Consider the following 19288-nt stretch of genomic DNA (forward strand, 5'->3'; position numbering starts at 1 on the left):
TATGGACAGCAGTGACATGAACAGCTATCTGTACACTGATGTTAATAGCAACATTATTCATGACTGCCAAAAGCTGGAAACAAACCAGGTGTACATCAACCAGTGAATGGGTAAACACATTGTTGTATATTTCCATGACGGAATATTAGACAATGGTAGGAACAAAAAATTGAAGTCATAAAGCATATGACAACATGGATGAACCTGGAGGACTCTATGTTGAGAGAAGCAAATCAGACACTAAAGGACAAATACTGTATGCTTGTACTATTATGAACTAAATACACCGTGAAACATGTTATATGATTCCATTCATATAAATGCAAATATAAATCAATTTACAAAGATGAAATTTGATTCATGGTTATGTTGGGCTGGGGGAGAAATGCTAAGGGATGTGGAGATTTTCTTTTTGAAGTAATGAAATCGTTCCAAATTTTTTTGGCATGATGAATGTACAACACTGTGATTATACTAAAAGGCACTGACTATGCACTTTGGATAGATCATATGGTTTGTGAATCTATCTCAATAAAACAGCTTAACAGCTTAGAAAATAAATAATTCTGTGAGAATAGGCAGAAATAGCTATTTGTTTATTATTACTGAAATAATGAAAATGCTTTAATAATGATCAAAATAAAAAAGACACAACCATGAGATTATACCAAATACCATTGACTGTATACTCTGGATGAACTGTATGCTTTATTAACATGTACCAGTAAAGTTGATTTGATTAAAAAAAAAAAGAGTAATGTGAATGAGTGTACACCATTAAACTAGACAATTTAGATGAAATGGAAAAATTTCTAGAAATGTACAAACTACCTTAAATAAATAGAAGACCTAAACACACCAATCACAAGAGATTGAAACCATCATCAAACAACTTCCCAAAATGAAAAGCTCAAGACCACATGGTTTCATAGGTGAGTTCTATCAATCAGTCAAAAACTTAATACCAATCTTCCACAAGCTCTTCCAAAAAACTGAACAAGGAACATTACTAAAATCATTCTATTAAGCCAATATCACTCTAATACCAAAGCCAGAGAGTGATATTGCAAAAAGAAAATTACAGACCATTTTCCTAATGAATATGAAAGCATAAATTCTCAACAAAATACATGCTAACTGAATACAATAACACATTAAAAGAATTATTCTTCATGCTCAAGAGGGTTTTATACCAGGCATGCAAGAGTGGTACAACACAAGAAAATCAATCAGTGTAATACATGACAATAATAAATCAAAGAAGAAAAATCACATGATACAATTGATTGATGCAGAAAGGCATTTGACAAAATAAAGCATCCTTTCTTGATAAAAATTTTACAAAAGATAGGAATTGAAGGAAACTTTCTCAACATGACAAAGGCCTTATATGAAAAACCCAAAGCTAATATTGTACTCAATGATGAAAGAGTGAAAACTTTCCCAATGCAATCAGAACAAGACAAAGATGTCTTGGTACCATTGTTCAATATAGTGCTTAGTTAGATGTTCTACACAGAGCAAACAGGCAAGAAAAAGAAACGAAAGTCTTCCAAACTGGAAAGGAAGAAGTAAAATTTTTACTATTTGCAGATGATATGATCTTATACCTAGAAAGTCCTGAAAAATCTACAACAAAGCTACTAGACCTAATAAACTATTTCAATAGAGTGGCAAGATAGAAGATCAATGTGCATAAATCACTGGTGTTTCTATACACTAATAATGCTGTACAATCTGAGCAGGAATTCAGGGGAAAATTCCATTTAGAAAAGTGTATGAAAGAAACAAATATTTAGGAATAAGCTTAACCAAGGATGTAGAACACCTGTATTCAGAAAACTACAATACATTGATAAAAGAAATTTAAAAAGACCAATATAACAAGAATATTCCATGCTTATGGATTGGAAAGCTAATTATTATTAAGATGTCAATTCTACCCAAATTGATATACAGATCCAATGCAATCCTGATAAAACTTCCATCAGTATTTTGTAAAGAAATAGAAAACACAATTATCGAATTTATTTGAAAGGGTAAGGAAACTTGAATAGCCAGAAACATCTTAAAAATTTAAAGTGAGTTTGGAGGAATTCTGCTTTGGCCTTTGAGTCATATTACCCAGCTACAGTGGTAAACAAACAAACAAACAGCATGGTATGAAGATAGACACACAGACCAATCGAACCAAATGGGTGGTTCAGAATCAAACAAGCACATCTACGGTCAAGTGATTTTTGACAAGGCTGTTAAACTAACCCAACAGTGGCAGAATAATCCATTAAAAACAATAGTGCTGGAGAATGGGATATCCATAGCCAAAAGAAAGAAAGAGGAGTCCTATTTCACACTTTATACAAAAATTAACTCAAATTTGATCAAAGATCTAAATAAAAGAGCTAAAACAATAAAGCTCCTACAAGAAAATGTAAGAAAACATCTTCAAGACCTGTAGATATAAGGTGGATTCTTTAACCTTACACTGAAATCACAAGCAATGAAAGAAAAATGGTATAAAGGGAATCTCCTCAAACTTAAAAGCACTTTTGTTATTCAAAGGACTTTGCCAAGAAAATGAAAAGGCAGTCCACTCAATGGGAAAATATATTTGGAAACCACATATCTAATAAGAGTTTGATTTCCATTTTGTATAAAGAGATCATACAACTTAACAACAAAAGAGTTAGCAATCCAATTTTTTAAAATGGGCCAAAGACTTAAATACACATTTCTCCAAAGAGAATATACAAATGGCCAAAAAACTTATGAAAAAATGTTCAGTATCACTAGCTTTTAGTGAAATACAAACCAAAATGACAATGAGATCTCCCCAGCTGCATTGAATGGCCATTATTAAAACAGAAAACAACTGCTGGAGAGGCTGTAGAGAAATAGGAACACTCCTTCATTCTTAGTGGGATTGTAAAATGGTGCAGGCTTTGTGGAATACAGTTTGGCAGTTCCTCAGGAAGCTAAATATAGATTTGCCATATGACCAACAATTCTTTCTCAAAGAATACATTCAGAAGACCTGAAAACCATGATGCAAACAGACATTTGCACAGCACTGTTCATAGTTGCCCCAAAATGGAAGCAACCGTGAATATCCATTCATTGGTTTATCCATCAACAAATGAATGGATAAACAAAATGTAGTATACTAATGTGATGGAATTCTATGCTATTTTAAGGAAAAATGAAATTGTGACACATATGATAACATGGATGATTTCAAGACATTATTTTAAGTGAAATAAGCCAGAGACAAAAAGATTAATATTGCATGATCTCACTAATATGAATTAAAAATGAAAAAATGAGTGCTTGAAGTTAAAACCTGGGATAAAGATTATTTGGAGATAAGAGGAGGGCTGAGAACATTTACTCTTCCTTAATGTATGTGGAAGTTTAAATTAACTTGACTGCAAATGTATGAAAATGGATAGAGTTGATAACACATAGTGAGTAGAACTCATGTAGCTGGTCTATAAACGGAATTGAGGCTGAAAAAGGTAGTCTCAAGATGTAAATGTGAATTAAAAGAAATCTCTAGAATAATCAAGGGACTGAATAACATGGAGAACCCAGGGGTGGATGAGAACTGTGCTTAATTGTACAAAATGGCCTTCCATGAAATACAACAAATGTTCATCACTACTGCAAGGTAGTAAGAATGTGGAGAAGCATGGGAAAAATACAATTACTGTAACCTTGAACTATTATTAAATGCAAAGATGCACTGTGTTCCTAATAGAGGGGATGGAAAAAATATATTAATACAAAATATATACTAGACTACAGTTGGTGGTAACAGCTTGATGACATTATTTCATAATTTGTAATAAATGTTCCACAACAATGCATTGTAATGGTAGATGGTTGTTGTCTGGAATTCCACACATGTTCATGATTGTTTTGTAATTACATAACTCCCTAACAAAATATTTTAGAAAAGAAGTAAAATTATCTCTAGTCTGAGGTGACATGATCTTATATGTAGAAAAATCCTACAGCAGCCACACAAGCACATGCCTGTTTATACTCATGCACACACAAACACCCTATTAGAGCAAATAAATAAATGCAGTAAAGCTGCAGGATAAATGATTAATGTGCATAAGTCAGTCATATTTAAGCAAATTGTGAGAAATCCAAAAAGAAAATTAAGATTAATTTGCAGAGGCAACAAAATAATAAAATGGCTATTAATAACTTTAAACAAGGTATGCAAGATTTATATAATATCTCTAAAATATTGCTGGAAGAAATTCAAGAGGAACTAAATAAATGGAAAGACATCCCATTTAATGGAATGGCAGATTTAATATAGTTAAGGCGGCAATTCTACCCCCAACACATTTAGCGATACAATGAATGCCTATCAAAATCACATAGCCCATTTAAACCAATAAATATAATAATAATAAACAAAAAATAAAGAAACAAGGGAATTCTTTACATCTCAATGAAAATGATCTAATAATGATGGACATAATGAAAACACAATGTGATTATACCAAATACCACTGACTGTTCAGTTGAGAAGAATTTTATACTTTATTAATATCTATTAATAATGCTGATTTGTTTTAAAAAATAAAAGTTAAAGCTTACCCTTGAAATCATGGAATTATGAAGAGACCTTAATAGATGAAATTATACTAAAAAGAACTAAACCAAAGATATCCAATTCTATATTTCAAAATATAATACAAATCTACATACATAAAATAGTGTGATCCTGGTATAAAGGTACATATCTAAAATAAATAGAATTAATACTTCAAAAATATTCCTATACATATATTGTCAATTTATTTTCAACATACATGGCACCAAGATCAGGAAAGAACAGTGTCTTCACCATATGATAGTGGAACAACTATACATGAACAAGCAAAGAATGAATTTTGATCCTTACCTTGAAATATTTACAAATAATTAAGCCATTAAGATTCAAATGTAAGAGCAAAACTGTACCACTCTTAGAAGTAAATATAGGGCAATTCTTCATTACTTTGGAAGTGGCAACTGATGCTTAGATATGACATTAAAATCGCTAGAACAAAAATAGTTTTTCACAATTAAAAACTTTTTAATCAAAGCAAACCCTATCAAGAAAGTGAAAAGATAACCTACATAAAGAGAAAAATGCTTTCCAATCATATATCTGAGAAGAGTCTCATATCCAGAATGTATATATATTTTTTAATTCCTTACCCTGTAACATAAAGACAAATCTAATTAAAAGGGAGCAAAGTATTTGAAAAGACATTTTTTCAAGGAATATAAGCAATTGGATAACAAACACATGAAATAATGCTCAACATATTTATTAGGGATATGAAAATCAGCACCTAACTGTGATATCACTTCAAACCTGCTGGGATGGTTATAAATTTTTGAAAATCCAAAATAACTCTTGCTGAGGATGTGGAGAAATTGGAATCCTTGTACATAGCTGGTAGAAATGAACAGTGGTGCAACCACTTGGAAAATATTTATGCAGTTGCTCAATAAGATATATACAGAATTAGCTGATGATCTACCAGTTCTCTTCCTTGATATACACCCCCCAAAATGGAAAAAATATATTCAAGTAATTGTGTACAAAGGTTCATGTTAGCATTATTTACTGTAACAGGTAGAAACAACCCAAATTTCTATCACCTAATAAATGGCCAATTAAAATGTGTAACATCCATACATTGGAATTTTGTTCAGTCATAAAATGGAATGAAGTAATGGTATATGCTATGCCATGGAAAAGACTTGAAAACATACTGTTTTCAAAGCATAGGCCAGATACAAAAGGTAACATTTTTAAAAGATTCCATTTATAACAATACCAGAATAGGCAAATCAATAGAGACAGAAAGATGACTAATGGTTTGCAGGGATTGAGGGAAGTGGGGAATACGGAATAACTCCTTTTGTGTGTATGAGGTTTTCTGTAGGGTTGATAAAAATGTTCTGAAATTAAATAAGGCCGATGTACAACATAGTGAATAAACTAAATGTCAGTGACTGTACTTTTAAATGGTTAAGTTTATGTTCTGTGAATTTCACCTTAATAAAAATTGTAGAGCCAAGGTCAAATGCAGATCGGGCATGAGATTTTATTAAAATAAATCCAATTATCTCTAGAATATAAACATTTTATTGTATAAATGTATAAACATTCTAACTTTTAAAGAATATTCTCATTTAGTTTTATGCATAAATGATACCATATTCATAGTAAAATAAAATAAAAATGGCAAATTAAAAAGTAACCCTTGAATTCCTCTCAAATATTTGTACAATTGTGAATGAAATGGCAACATAATTATGTCCTGCACTGCGCTATGTACTAAAATCTTTACATAATTTCCCCTTACAAAAACAAAGTTGGCCTCCAAGATTCTTTCAGATAATTACTATCATATTCATCCTATTGTAGAGATTACTATGTAGCTTCCTATTGTACCACTCCCACCATCCATTCTTCATCCCAGTAACCTGTTGAATTTTTGCGATATTAGGCCTGTTGAAATGTACACATTTATTTATCTTCCATTTATTTTTTTCCAGATTTATTTGAGAATTCCTGCCTTTTATCTACAAAAAACCACAGATAAAAGGCAGAAACCATTCATTAGTGTGTTAGGATTCCTACAATATCCTTACATATGTAACATCATCTGAGATATAATTTTGAACTTATCTGGTAAATCCACTGAAGATGAACAGTATGTGTCCCACAGAATGAAGCACTGACTAGGTTTATTATCTGTGTAATCATGGTGTGTCCTCCTGGAACATAGCCTTAATGTGGTTGAACTGTTTTAAAAAGGTATGCAAAAACAGAGGTTATATTCACCTTAAGAAGAAGAAACTGGACAGGGCAGGTATTTGGGAAGAGAGGAAAGTGCTGCTTTCTTTTGGATCCTGTCTCAGAACCTAGCTGGCCTCATCATTTCTTCCAATTTTGGAGTTCTGGTGAGTTCTCCAAATGATGTGAGCTATGGGTGGGAGGCTCTTTGTCTCTTCAGAGATAACCTAAACTATCTGTGACTTGTGGGTGTGGGATGATAAAAGGCTGCAGTCCTGCTCTTGGTGAGCAGGAAACAGTTTAACAATGCAAGGTCTACAAACTTTAAGTATTCAGGGGAAATGCAAACCAAATATGCTAAAAGCTTACTAAGATGTGGAAATATATGCTAATTCAAGCCTATTGAGAACTGAAACAAAAGGACCATTTGACCTTTCCTCTCTGTATAAAAGGGACTCAAAAATCTTGTTCAGGGCTCAGGATTGAAACAGAAAGTTCCCGAGTCCTGCTGGTCGGTCGGTCATCAATAAACCATTTTTCCTTCTCAAAATCATTCCTGAGTCCTGGCCTCTCTATACTCAAATAATTGAACTTCTCTCAAGTTCTACAACACAAACAATAGATGTGAGCAGACCTCATTTACTTGAACTTTTATAAGTCCCGACTATAATCAGTTTTGTAGTCAGGGGAGGAAGAGAGACATATGGAAATCCCCTATATTTTTATGTAAAATTTATATAATTTTTCTTTAAAAAATAAAACAAAGTTATGTTACTGGAAGCTGTATCAATCTAACAAAATGGCAAAAACTCACCAAAGACAACCTGGAATTTACATTTTAGGAAATATCCAATTAGAAATATCCAATTACTCATCACTCTAGAAAAGGTACTCCAATACTAAAGAGCTGAATGGAATGCCCACTTTATTTAGTACTCAGAATTTACTAAGATAATGCAAGAAAAATAGTTTCATTAAAGGACTCTTCGCAAAAGACAAATGAGAATGTATAAGCTTAGAGGATTTGTATGTTTTCTTTTTTCTGTTTTTGTGTATGACAAATGGCTAAATTAGTTTTAATTAAAGCTGTAAGCTATTTGTGTCTGTATGTTTGATGAATGTACATTTTCCTACCTCTGAATGGTATAACCAAAGTAACTTATGAAACTCCTTTATAGAGCTCTATTCAAGTTGGTTTAAGAATAAATACATATAAATTAATACTTCTATAATTTCAGAAATTAAAGAAAACAAACTTCTAATATTTTCACTGAAAACAGATGCACAGAAATACAAATATTTTAAAAAATTAAATTTCACATAATTCAGGTAAAACCTAGGCAAATAGGACTGATTGAATATTAACTAAATAAAAAATTATGTCTTTGGAATTATAGATGCTAAGTAGAATATAAGCATAAAATTTTATTCTAGTTTGGTGTGTTCTTCCTAAATTTATGCAGTGTTCTAATAAATAATATAACATTATATTTACTAAATCCTTAATTTATTCAAAAATGTAAACTGAGTTTTGAAGAGTATTGGGTTGAAGGCAACACCCTTTTTTGATAAGTATGTTATCAAATATGTTTTTTGATAACAAATATGTAAGCTATGAAGGATGTGTTAAGGAAATAGAAAATAGTTTTGTCTAAAAGTAAAATGACAGGTTCTAACAGAATGATAAAAGGGAATATGTAGGACTATCTGAATAGATGTGGAACTCTTTATAATTGACTATAACCACATTGATTAGCCACTTTATGTTTAATAAACTTATTAAATTACAATTACCAACCAAAGAAAATTTACTCTATTTATTTAAGAGAGTATATCTACAATTTTTTCTTTTAGCCTAATTTCACTAATGTGAACTTACAATTTTCATTACTCTAAAGATTTTGTACATATGTTAATTTAGTTTATAAATTAACTATGGGGGATTATACTCAAGTTAAATAAAATTGAAAACATTATAGTTTATGCAAGGAATGTTTTCTTTTTCCCTTACAGGAAGCTAAAAACTTTTTTTCTCTAAGTTATGAAAATGAATAATTTAAAAGCATACTGACTACCAGGTTTTAAAACACATTACACAATTACTTAATTTGTTTAATCATAATCTAAGAAAGATTTTTCCATAGTTTTTATGGACTTTACTTACTGAAATTTGTTAATAGAGCCGTTATTTACCTTTATTTTGTTGGAAAGAAATCTTTTAGAAGAAAATAAGGCTCACCAGATTGTGGAGAAGAAGAAAATAATTTATTTTCAATCTTGCAAGAAGGGGCGCAGAGCCAGATATGGCTGGAGCCCTGAACAAAGAAAAATGACACAATTTATACCCTTAAGCCTAGCACGCAAGCTCTTTCTCCGTTTTTCCATAGATTAGATACTCTAGAAGTTACAGCTTATTTGAGAAGATTTAACTTTCCCCCACAGAAGTTTGTGATTTAACTACTTCCTCTATCACATTCTAACCATTTTAGTTTTTACCTGTTCTCCTTTGTTAAATAAGGAATAGAATTTAGTGCTGAAATGGCACCGACCTAGCTCCTTCTTGGGCATCCTTTCAGTGCCTATAGGACTGGCCTAAGCTGTTCTCCTTTACTGCTGTTCAACTCAGGAGTGGGAGGCTGAGGCAGCAGGCCACCAGGTTACACCAATCAACATTTTTTTTTATGTGAAAACTAACTTAATTTTTGTTTTTGTTTTTTTTTTTACATTTTATGGCTGATAAAAAGTTTAAACTGGGAAATTACCGGGCAAACTGATTCTTAATTCCCTGGCCTAGTAGATAGGTTTAATTTGCCACACCTAGTTTTGCTTTTAAAGCTCTTGCAAAGAGGAGGCCCTTTCCCAATTGTTTCTATAATTAGATTTCCATATGACTTTTTCATCCTGCTTAGTTTAATTTGGGCTTTAAGAATATTTACATATATAACTGCATATTTAATTTTTAACAATTTGAATAGAGCTTTTTAAAGAATTTTTGTTAATTTGATATTATTATCCTGATGTATGAAGACATACACTGAGCAAATGGGCAGACACAAAGAGTTAGACACAAACACAACTCATTGATATTACTTATATCAGTTATTTTATATACTGCATTATTTTATATACTGTTTAGCTTAATTTGGGGTTCAGAAATATATATTACTTATATAACTGCATATTTAACCTCAACAATTTGAGCAAATAGGCAGACGTGAATAGTTTGACACAAAAACATAACTTTAGTTACTTTAAACTTCTAATTTTTACAAAACAAGTGTGACTGCAAAACATTTTAAAGACTCCTGAAACTTTTCTTAATTTGTACTATGGCTGTGCAGTTTTACACTATGACCATGCAGTTTTACACAAGAATTTTCTTTCTTAATTAATGGATTGTAACTAAAATGTTCAATGCTTTAGCACTATTTTTTGTTTTAGAACTTTATATTTTACTTTGAATTTAGCCAAAATTTTGGATAAGCAACAAGATTAATTTTATATATATTTACTGAGGCTATTTGAAGTCTCAGGGAGACAGACTGGTTTTTCTTATGAATTGCCACTCTTAGGAACACTGTTAAGGCAGGAGACTTCTCCCCCTCCACCCCCCTTTTTGATTTTGGAGATAATAAAACTCCAGTGGTTATTTAACCTTATTCCATTAGGCAGCAGTTTATTTAGTTTATACTTGAATTCATGAGAGAAAGGGTTACTAATACCAGGACAGGAGACAGTGATGTCCCGGTCTTTTCTGGCCTGTAGGGGGCAGAAGCTATTATGAAATAACCATAGGCAAAGGCAAGGGGTGAGGTTATAGGCTTGAAGTAACCATAAACAAAGGAAAGGTTACACTTAAATAGTTTCAGGCTAAATTCACTCAGCTATAATTTCAGTTATTATCTTTTCACTGTTTTATAATATAAATGCATTTATAAATGATTTTAACTCTTAGTTACAGTTTTTATTAATTTTTAAAAAACCTGTTAATTTTGTAACACCTTTAAACACCTTTCATTCGACTTACAACGTATTAAATGAACTTAACCATTACTTTAATTTTTCTTTTAAGGTAAAAGAATAAATCTCTTGCAGTTAGCTTAAAATAAAAAGCTACTTTTCAGGATTTGATTTCTAGAACATAAAAAAAAAGATAAGACCTTCCTTCAAACACTGAGGAAATGATGAGGTTAAAGCACAAGAAGTTATTTTGATGAAAGATTTTCTTTGTATATTGATCTTACTCAATTTTAATCATAAAAATTTTCCTTCCACAAACCTTCTACACTTTCGGTATTCATTCAGGTTTTGTCCCACACTCTACTCTTCCTAATAATCTACCATTTTATCTTAGGACAAAATCATCTTCTGTTTCCTTAACAATAAAAACACATTCCATATATCCCACATACTAAGTTACCAGGCTAACTTCTTACAACATATAATTGCCATTAATACTAAACAAGCTTGTTAAAATAATGAACTTTTCTCCACTTTAAATACTTAGTAGCATGTAATACCAGAAACAGTTTTTTTGGAAGCAAGTTGGCAGGGGAGGCTGGCTGCTGAAGAAAAGTATTGTTATAAAATTACTTTTTATTATTATCAATTCAGTTTTTGTTTAATAATGACTTTTTGCAATTAGCCATTTAAATACCTTAATTTAAACAACGCTTTGTTAAACTTTTATAATTATTTATACCTTTAAGACAAATTTTACCTTCACAGAACACATTCTCTTACTTAAAGTTACAATACCTTCTAAGAACCTGGGCAGAATGCAAACGTATTTTGGCTTTGACACCCTATGGAGGGAACTTTACTGCATTTATTCTGATTCTGCTTTTCACCCCCTTCACTCCCCCCCCCTTCCAGGCAGTCGGGTGCACAAAAATCAAACAGGAATGCAGCTTATGAATAGAAGGTATGGACTCACTGGAAAGGGGCAAGCCACTTTCCCCTTTCCAGGTTTCAGCCAAAATGGGCAGACAGAACCTACTCAAATTCGGCAACTCTCCCAGGGACTCAGCCACTCTGACTGGGGCAGTCCCAACAAACTTGGGTGCGTGGCACATACACAGATGGCCTCCAAGCCCCAGCAAAGGGGCAGACCAGAGACAAGACAGCAGAGCATGCACAAACATCTAGACTCCGCCAACTATCCAGACTCCTCAGTTTTGCCCCATAATCATTTCACTCCCTTGCCAATGGCAAGGGAGGGCTCCAGTCAATTGAATTCTACTTTACATAACTACACAACTCCAGCACTAGCATTGAGCTGACACAGACAGAAGCACAAAGGTCACTAATCTGACCCACAAGTTCTATATATATATTTTCAGCATGGCTGCCCCCACAGCCATCACGAACCTTAGAACACTTAACATTTGGTATAAAGCAAATTCATTCACAATTTAGCACCATAACAAAAGATTTCAGCTAGACTTTTTCTACTGTTTAACGTTACACCCAGACCAAGCTCCACTAAAAAGCCGATCCATTTTCCTGTAACCAAGTTTTTTTTTTTTTTTTAATCCTGACCAATTTCCAGGATGTTAGGACTCGAACCTATAAACAGTCTTTCTTATTAAAATCAAGCCTCCACTCCTTTAGTGGATATAAGACTAGTACCAGATTCTAACATGCAGTTAGACAAACCCAAAACACCAGGGCTTTTTCCTGGTTTTTCTCCAGAACGTTAGGACTCGAACCTATAAACAACCCTTCCTATTAAAATCCAGACTCCACTCCTTTAGTGGATGTGAGACCAGTACCAGCTTTTAACATGCAGTTAGACAAACCTAAAACACCAGGGCTTTCCCCCGGTTTTTGTCCTTTTCCCAGGCCTAGAGAGAATGGCTTCCCCCCAATTTTCTGGGGTTACTAGGGTTCTCTCGGGAGGTGGCCAGCCTCCCCTTCCTAGCAATTAAACCTAGGGCTTTCCAGACTGTGCTCACCCGGGGAGTCTTACCTTCTTCCATGTTCAGAGTTCTTTTTCGTTCCCAGAATCTTTCTCTTCAGACTTCCATTACCCTCAATTTTGTCAGGAAGATTCTGGTGGAGCCCACATCTTTTCTGTATTAAGTTTAATCCAGGGGCACCCAGATTTGAGGTTCACCCGAGTCCTCCCGGCTTCCTCGGGGATTTGGAAGGGGTAGCAAAATGCTACCGGTCTCTGGCCTTCATTTGCTGTCCCGGCAAAGTCACCAAAAATGTTGTAGAATTTGAGAGAGGTTCAATTATTTGCGTATAGAGAGGCCAGGACTCAGGAATGACTTTGAGAAGGAAAAATGGTTTATTGACAGCTGGCCAAACTCGGGAGCTGTTTCAATCCTGATCCCCGGAAAAAGATTTTTGAATCCCTTTTATACAGAGAGGAAAGGCCAAATGATCCCTTTGTTTCAGTTCTCAATAGGCTTGAATTAGCATATATATCTTCCACATCTTAGGTAAGCTTTTAGCATGGACTTCATACATTCTAGGTAAGCTTTTAGCATATTTGGTTTGCATTTCCCATAAATACTTAAAGTTTATAGACCTTGCATTGTTAAACTGTTTCCTGGGACTGGAGTCCTTGCCATTGTTACCAAGGGCAGGGCTGCAGCCTCTTTCCGTCACACCCACAAGTCAGAGAGCTTAGGTTATCTCTAAAGAGACAAAGAGCCTCCCACCCATAGCCCACATCATTTGTTTAAATTCTCTTCCTCACTCGGTGCCCCATTTTCTTTACACTTTTCATATCTGAGACTCTCCCATCTAGTAGCAGTTCAGTTCAACCCTTCACCTTCATTTTGCTCTGTGAGGCTTTTTTGCCAGAAGTTTCTTTCTCCTAGGTTATCCTGCTTCTGAGTGTCGGGCAGGGTCATCCCAGTAAGGTGAGAGACTCCCAGAAAAGGCCACTGCGCATTTAAGGAATTCCACCAACAGTAACTGGATTAAGACAGTGTACTACTCTGTCATAGCTATTCAGCTGTGATTTTACTCCCCACCCCTTCAAATCGGGGCCCTTTTGTTTTCAGCATTCCTCAGTAGCTTCTTTTCAGCACTGGGGCTCTATAGGCTTCTGTCTCTGAACCTAGATATGCGTGGGGTTGTAACGCACTGCTGTGAGTTCCTGTAAAATCTTTCCGCAATGAGAGGGACCCCGGCTGCTTGCTGCCTCTGGAGAATTCCCAAGCTTTGCACGGGACCCACTGAGAGGGAAGGGAAGAGGACCGGCACGTCCTGGATGGAAGTTTCCTACCTGCTATCTTTTTCTTTCTTCAGTTCAACATTTGTGGCGTCCTTCGCCACTCTCCACCATCCTCCAAAGTGTCTGGGTTTTTTTTCAGGATTTGGCTTCCGTCGCTGTGTTGATGACGTCACTCCCCACTATTGAATTTTTTTAAAGAACTATGGCGCTTGAACCCTGGACCTCCTACTTGGGAAGCAGGAGCCCCACCTCTTGATTTGCATCCACTCCCTCATTGGTTTTTTTTCTAGCTTTATAATAATTTCAAAAAATACAATCATAGACAAAAGGCAGCTTAACAATTTATGGGAGCATTAATCTAAAAAAGTCTGTCCAGTCATATTTATCATATTTAATCCTAAAAACAAACTCAATTGTTTCTCCAGTGTTAATAAAAATATGTAAATGGCTTCCGCTTCTCCCGCGATCTCGGCAGTAGGTAGGGGCCCGCGGGGAGAGGGGGAGGGACGCGTAGGCGCTGCCACAACCGGCGCCGCTCCCCCTCTGCCCGCCGCCGCCGCCGCCGCGGCTTCTTGAGCTGAGTCCTCCCGCAGCCCCGGCGGCGCCGGGAGCCTTCCCTCGGCCTGGCCCGTCCCCTGTCGCCCCCTTGGCTGTCTCCGGCGTCTCCTCCCGCCGCGGAGATGGCGACGCGCTCCGGCCGGGAGAAGCCTCAGCAGCTGAACCACCAGCACCAGCTCCTTCTGTCCACGCTGCTGAGGGAGGGCGAGGACCGTGAAGACTGCGAGGCCTAGGGGACCGCTGCTGTCGCCGCCCTCGGCTGGGGCCTCCTGCGGCCCGGCCTTCTCGCTCCTCGCGGGCTGTGTCCCGCCGGCCCCGGGCTTGAGAGGAGGGAGGGCGGCCGGCGGGCGCTGGGCTCCTCGGAGCGGCTCTCACCTCCGCAGGCGCCGTCACTGGCTCCAGCCTCCCCTCCTGCCCCGCTAAGAGGAAGAGCCGGGCCTGCATCTGGCTGGGTGGACTCTTGGACTTTCTCTAAACTCGGACTCTCACTGGGCCCTGGCCCAAGCCCGGCTGGACGCGGAACACAGTCCAGGCAGTGTTGAGCATTAAAAGGCTGCTCTTTTCCCATCTCTACTCACTGGTAGCTCCGTGGGCGGGGCCGCCCTTAGATCTAGTGCCCGGCCCCGGCATTGCCCTGGGACCCTGTCCTTGATCTCAGATGCTTGGTTATCCAGGTAGAGCCCTACCGCCTGCCCACCTGCCAGCTTCCCGACAGGATGGTGGTCTTTTTTGGTGGGTTGGAGTGTCATTGAATAAAATAATTGGTGAGGGGTCGTTGTTATTATTATTTGCAGTAGTGTTGTAGAATTTGAGAGAGGTTCAATTATTTGCGTATAGAGAGGCCAGGACTCAGGAATGATTTTGAGAAGGAAAAATGGTTTCTTAACGGCCGGCCGGACTCAGGAACTGTTTCAATCCTGATCCCCGAATAAGATTTTTTAATCCCTTTTATACTGAGAGGAAAGGCCAAATGGTCCCTTTGTTTCAGTTCTCAATAGGCTTGAATTAGCATATATATCTTCCACATCTTAGGTAAGTGACCCGACCCACAGGTCAGTGGAACCAAGACCTGAGGGAGGGAGTGGGAATGAAAAGGGACAAGAGACACAAAGAATGGAGACAAGACAGGATTCTGATCAAATCTCGTTTATTGAGGGTCAATCAGGGGTATTTATAGCCAGGGATGAATGAGGTGGTACATACTGATGGCAACACATGTGTCAGTAAATGATTGATTAACTAGATTTTGATTCTCCTGCCACAGGCATGTGCAGATGGTTATTTGGCAATGTCCACGGAAAGACTTTAGTGCTCTTTAGGGAATGCCCAATTGGATGGAGCCTGGGGGAGTGGCGTAAGAATAGAAATTTAATTGCTTCAGCAAGGGTGGGAAAACAGAAATTTAACTGGGTTAGTATCTAAAAATAGCACTTAGCAACAAGATGGCCAATACAACACCTGTGCCAGAGGCAGCTTCCCACAGGTAAGCTTTTAGCATGGACTTCAGGCATTCTAGATAAGCTTTTAACATATTTGGTTTGCATTTCCCCTGCATACTTAAAGTTTATAGACCTTGCGTTGTTAAACTGTTTCCTGGGACTGGAGTCCTTGAGCTGGTCACAAAGGGCAGGACTGCAGCCTTTTATCATCCCACACCCACAAGTCACAGATAGTTTAGGTTATCTCTGAAGAGACAAAGAGCCTCCCACCCATAGCTCACATCAGTAGTAGTAGTATTGTTTTAATGCTTGAATATTAGCCAGAATGAAAAGAAATTCCATTACTTGTGTCTCTTGGACATTTTGTCTTGGACTTGTGTCTCTTGAAGATTTTAATAATAAGATACTTTCTCCTTTTTCTGTCACAGCCTTTAAAATAAACTATTTTTAGCCTGTAAAGAAAAAAAATACATAAATGATTAGAAATTGGTTAAATGTCATGACCAACGTCTCCTTCTTAATATAGAAATTGAAAAAATGTTTAATCATATTCATATCTCTTAAAACTAAATCCTTTTTTTTTACCTTTAGCATTGATATAGTACCTTTGCCATTTCTATAAAAATATTACAATATTACTGGTAACTATAGCCTATAAATTATATTAATTTTCCTATTTATCACCCAATTCTTAACATCTTGTAGTGGAAGAACATTCTTGTATATATAGTATTAACCACAATCCTCATCTTCCACCAAATCATTGTTACACAACTCCTAGATTATCCTTACTCTGTCTTTCAATTAATATTAACCACGCTAGACTACATCTTTTAACTACCATCCCAGGTTATAAATAAACAGTATATGTAATCTATTTTTTGTCTATATTTATTTTTTAAATATTACATTAAAAAAATATGAGGTCCCCATATATCCCCCACCCCCTACCCCACTCCTCCCCCCATAACAAAAATCTCCATCATCATGAGACATTCATTGCATTTGGTGAATACATCTCTGAGCACCCCTGCACCTCATGGTCAATGGTCCACATCATAGCACACACTCTCCCACAGTCCACCTAGTGAGCCATGGGAGGACATACAATGTCTGGTAACTCCCTGCAGCACCACCCAGGACAACTCCAAGTCCTGAAAATGCCCCCACATCTCATCTCTTTCTCCGATTTCCTACCCTGAGCAGCCACCATGGCCACTTTCTCCACACCAAGGCCACATTTTCTTCGATTACTAATCACAATAGTTCATGAATAGAATATCAGTAAGTCCACTCTAATCCATACTCTATTCCTCCATCCTGTGGACCTTGGACTGATTGTGTCCACTCCACATCTATATCAAGAAGGGGCTTAGATTCCACATGGATGCTAGATGTAATCCACCTGCTTTCAGTTGTAGGCACTCTTGGTTCCATGGTGTGGTGGTTGACCTTCTTCACCTCCATGTTAGCTGAGTGGGGTAAGCCCAATAAACCAGAGTGTAGGAGCTGAAGTCTGTTGAGGCTCAGGGCCTGGCTATCACATGGTCAGCCCAGAGATTCAGGTCCCTGGGTATATATTAAACCCTAGCACGAACTACAGTTCCGGTAAAAGTAACAGGAGAGGCTTGTGAACAAAGATCACATCTGAGTCCAGCTCCATCACACAGAAACACAAACTCCAAAGTAGGGCTAACTGACATGGCACTGACCTCCAACTGCCATGACCATAGAACCTGTGGGTCTCTGTAGCCCTCAGAAGAACCAATACCAGGGGTTGTATCTACTTTATCTGTCTCTGGGACTCTGCTGAGGTATGCATGAGGGCAACCCCTCTGATAACCTCCCGGCTCTTTTTGGAGACTCATAGCCATATAAACTCATTTGTCCTTTTCATTTCACCCTTTGATTCAGGTCAAAAAGCATTTTTAACTTGTGGTATTATATGTAGATTGAGATATTTTGCTGGTCCAAGTCGACCCTTTTATTCAAGGTCATTTTCTAGTTACAACATCAGCTGGTACTTGGTAGTAATCCTTTGGCACCAGGGAGGCTCATCCCCGGGAGTCATGTCCCATGCTGGAGGAAGACAACGCATTTTACACGCTGAGTTTGGCTTTGAGACTGGCCACATTTGAGCAACATGTAGTCTCTCAGGAGGTAACTCTCAGGTACCCTGCAGCTCTAGGCCTTGTTCTTATTTCAGATGCACAGGCTCACAAGCATAGTCATTAGAATCAAGGGCTCATTGTTGGACCTTCATTATTTTTTGGTATTTGCTGTTGCACTTGGGGGATTGTTGCTGTTCCTTTGGGACTGTGATAGAGCTCCCCTGGCTAGAAACTCAGCATGCCCTCAGTTGTTTTTAACTTTATCCACTATGAAAATATCCAAACATTTTTATGTACCCTGGATATATGCCCTGGAGAAGTCCCTGCCAACCATGTGTCCCCTGTCAATAACATCCCACACCAATATTCCTCCCCTGCCATTGTTGAACCTCTCTGTGATCCAAAACTTCTTCAAAGTGAAGCCCAATATATTGCCAGGTTCCATTAAGAGTAAAATGGAATATAGTGATGAGTTTAAAGGTTATATATAGAATACATATTAATTTAGAAAAATTAAGGTAAAAATAAATTGGGGTATCAAAAAATTTAAAAATGCAAAAGCTTTGTTTTTGATGTTTTGCCTTCCATCACTGCAATAAGGGTTGCCCTGTATGCAAATTGGCAAGGCAACTACTTCTGTCTTTTCCTCAGTGTCTATGTCCTATCTTTTTCTATTCTTTTTTCTAATTATTAAGCTTATCTTCACAGAAGTTTTAGATCACAGTAATTCATATATACAATATACAGTACTCCCACTTATCCAACATAAAACCTTTCCCTTCCACAGCAATAATCTTTTTACATACTCATACTATATTTACTGAAACTGATGTACAGATATTGAGACAATAGCTTTCAAACAAGGTAACATTTGTGTTTACATTGTGGTTTATATTGTAGACTATAAAATTTTCTAAAGTTTTAGTTATCTTATGCTTTACCTTATGGTTTACATTTTAGCCTATCAGCCCCTATATATTTTTGGTGTAATTTAACATGTCTTATATCCATCCTTGTGTAATCTTGTGGAACACTTCTATTGCCCACACAGTTTGATTCCATCTATTCAATACCTCTTTCCCCCTCCCCTTAGTGCCTACTGTGACAGACAATCTTCACTGCTTGAAGGGCCATGTTCAGAGATACTTGCAACACTGTTGAGGGCTTGACA

The 19288-nt window shown here is 36.7% G+C and overlaps 1 protein-coding gene across 6 annotated transcripts in view; it reads right to left on the reverse strand.

Moving 5' to 3' along the window:
• LOC101428342 (zinc finger protein 596-like) overlaps positions 1 to 14588 on the reverse strand; it is a 174541-nt gene extending 159953 nt beyond the window's left edge. For 4 of the 6 annotated variants that reach the window (XR_011645605.1, XM_071207795.1, XM_071207796.1 and 1 more), the window contains exon 1: positions 14061 to 14588. The gene's annotated coding sequence lies outside the window, so the exon portion shown is untranslated. The remainder of the gene's footprint in view (positions 1 to 14060) is intronic. The other 2 variants (XR_011645606.1, XM_058275461.2) reach the window with 1 other exon arrangement.
• Positions 14589 to 19288: the final 4700 nt, after the last annotated feature.

The sequence above is a fragment of the Dasypus novemcinctus genome, chromosome 14 (genome assembly GCF_030445035.2).
Source record: "Dasypus novemcinctus isolate mDasNov1 chromosome 14, mDasNov1.1.hap2, whole genome shotgun sequence".
NCBI classification, from domain to species: domain Eukaryota; kingdom Metazoa; phylum Chordata; class Mammalia; order Cingulata; family Dasypodidae; genus Dasypus; species Dasypus novemcinctus.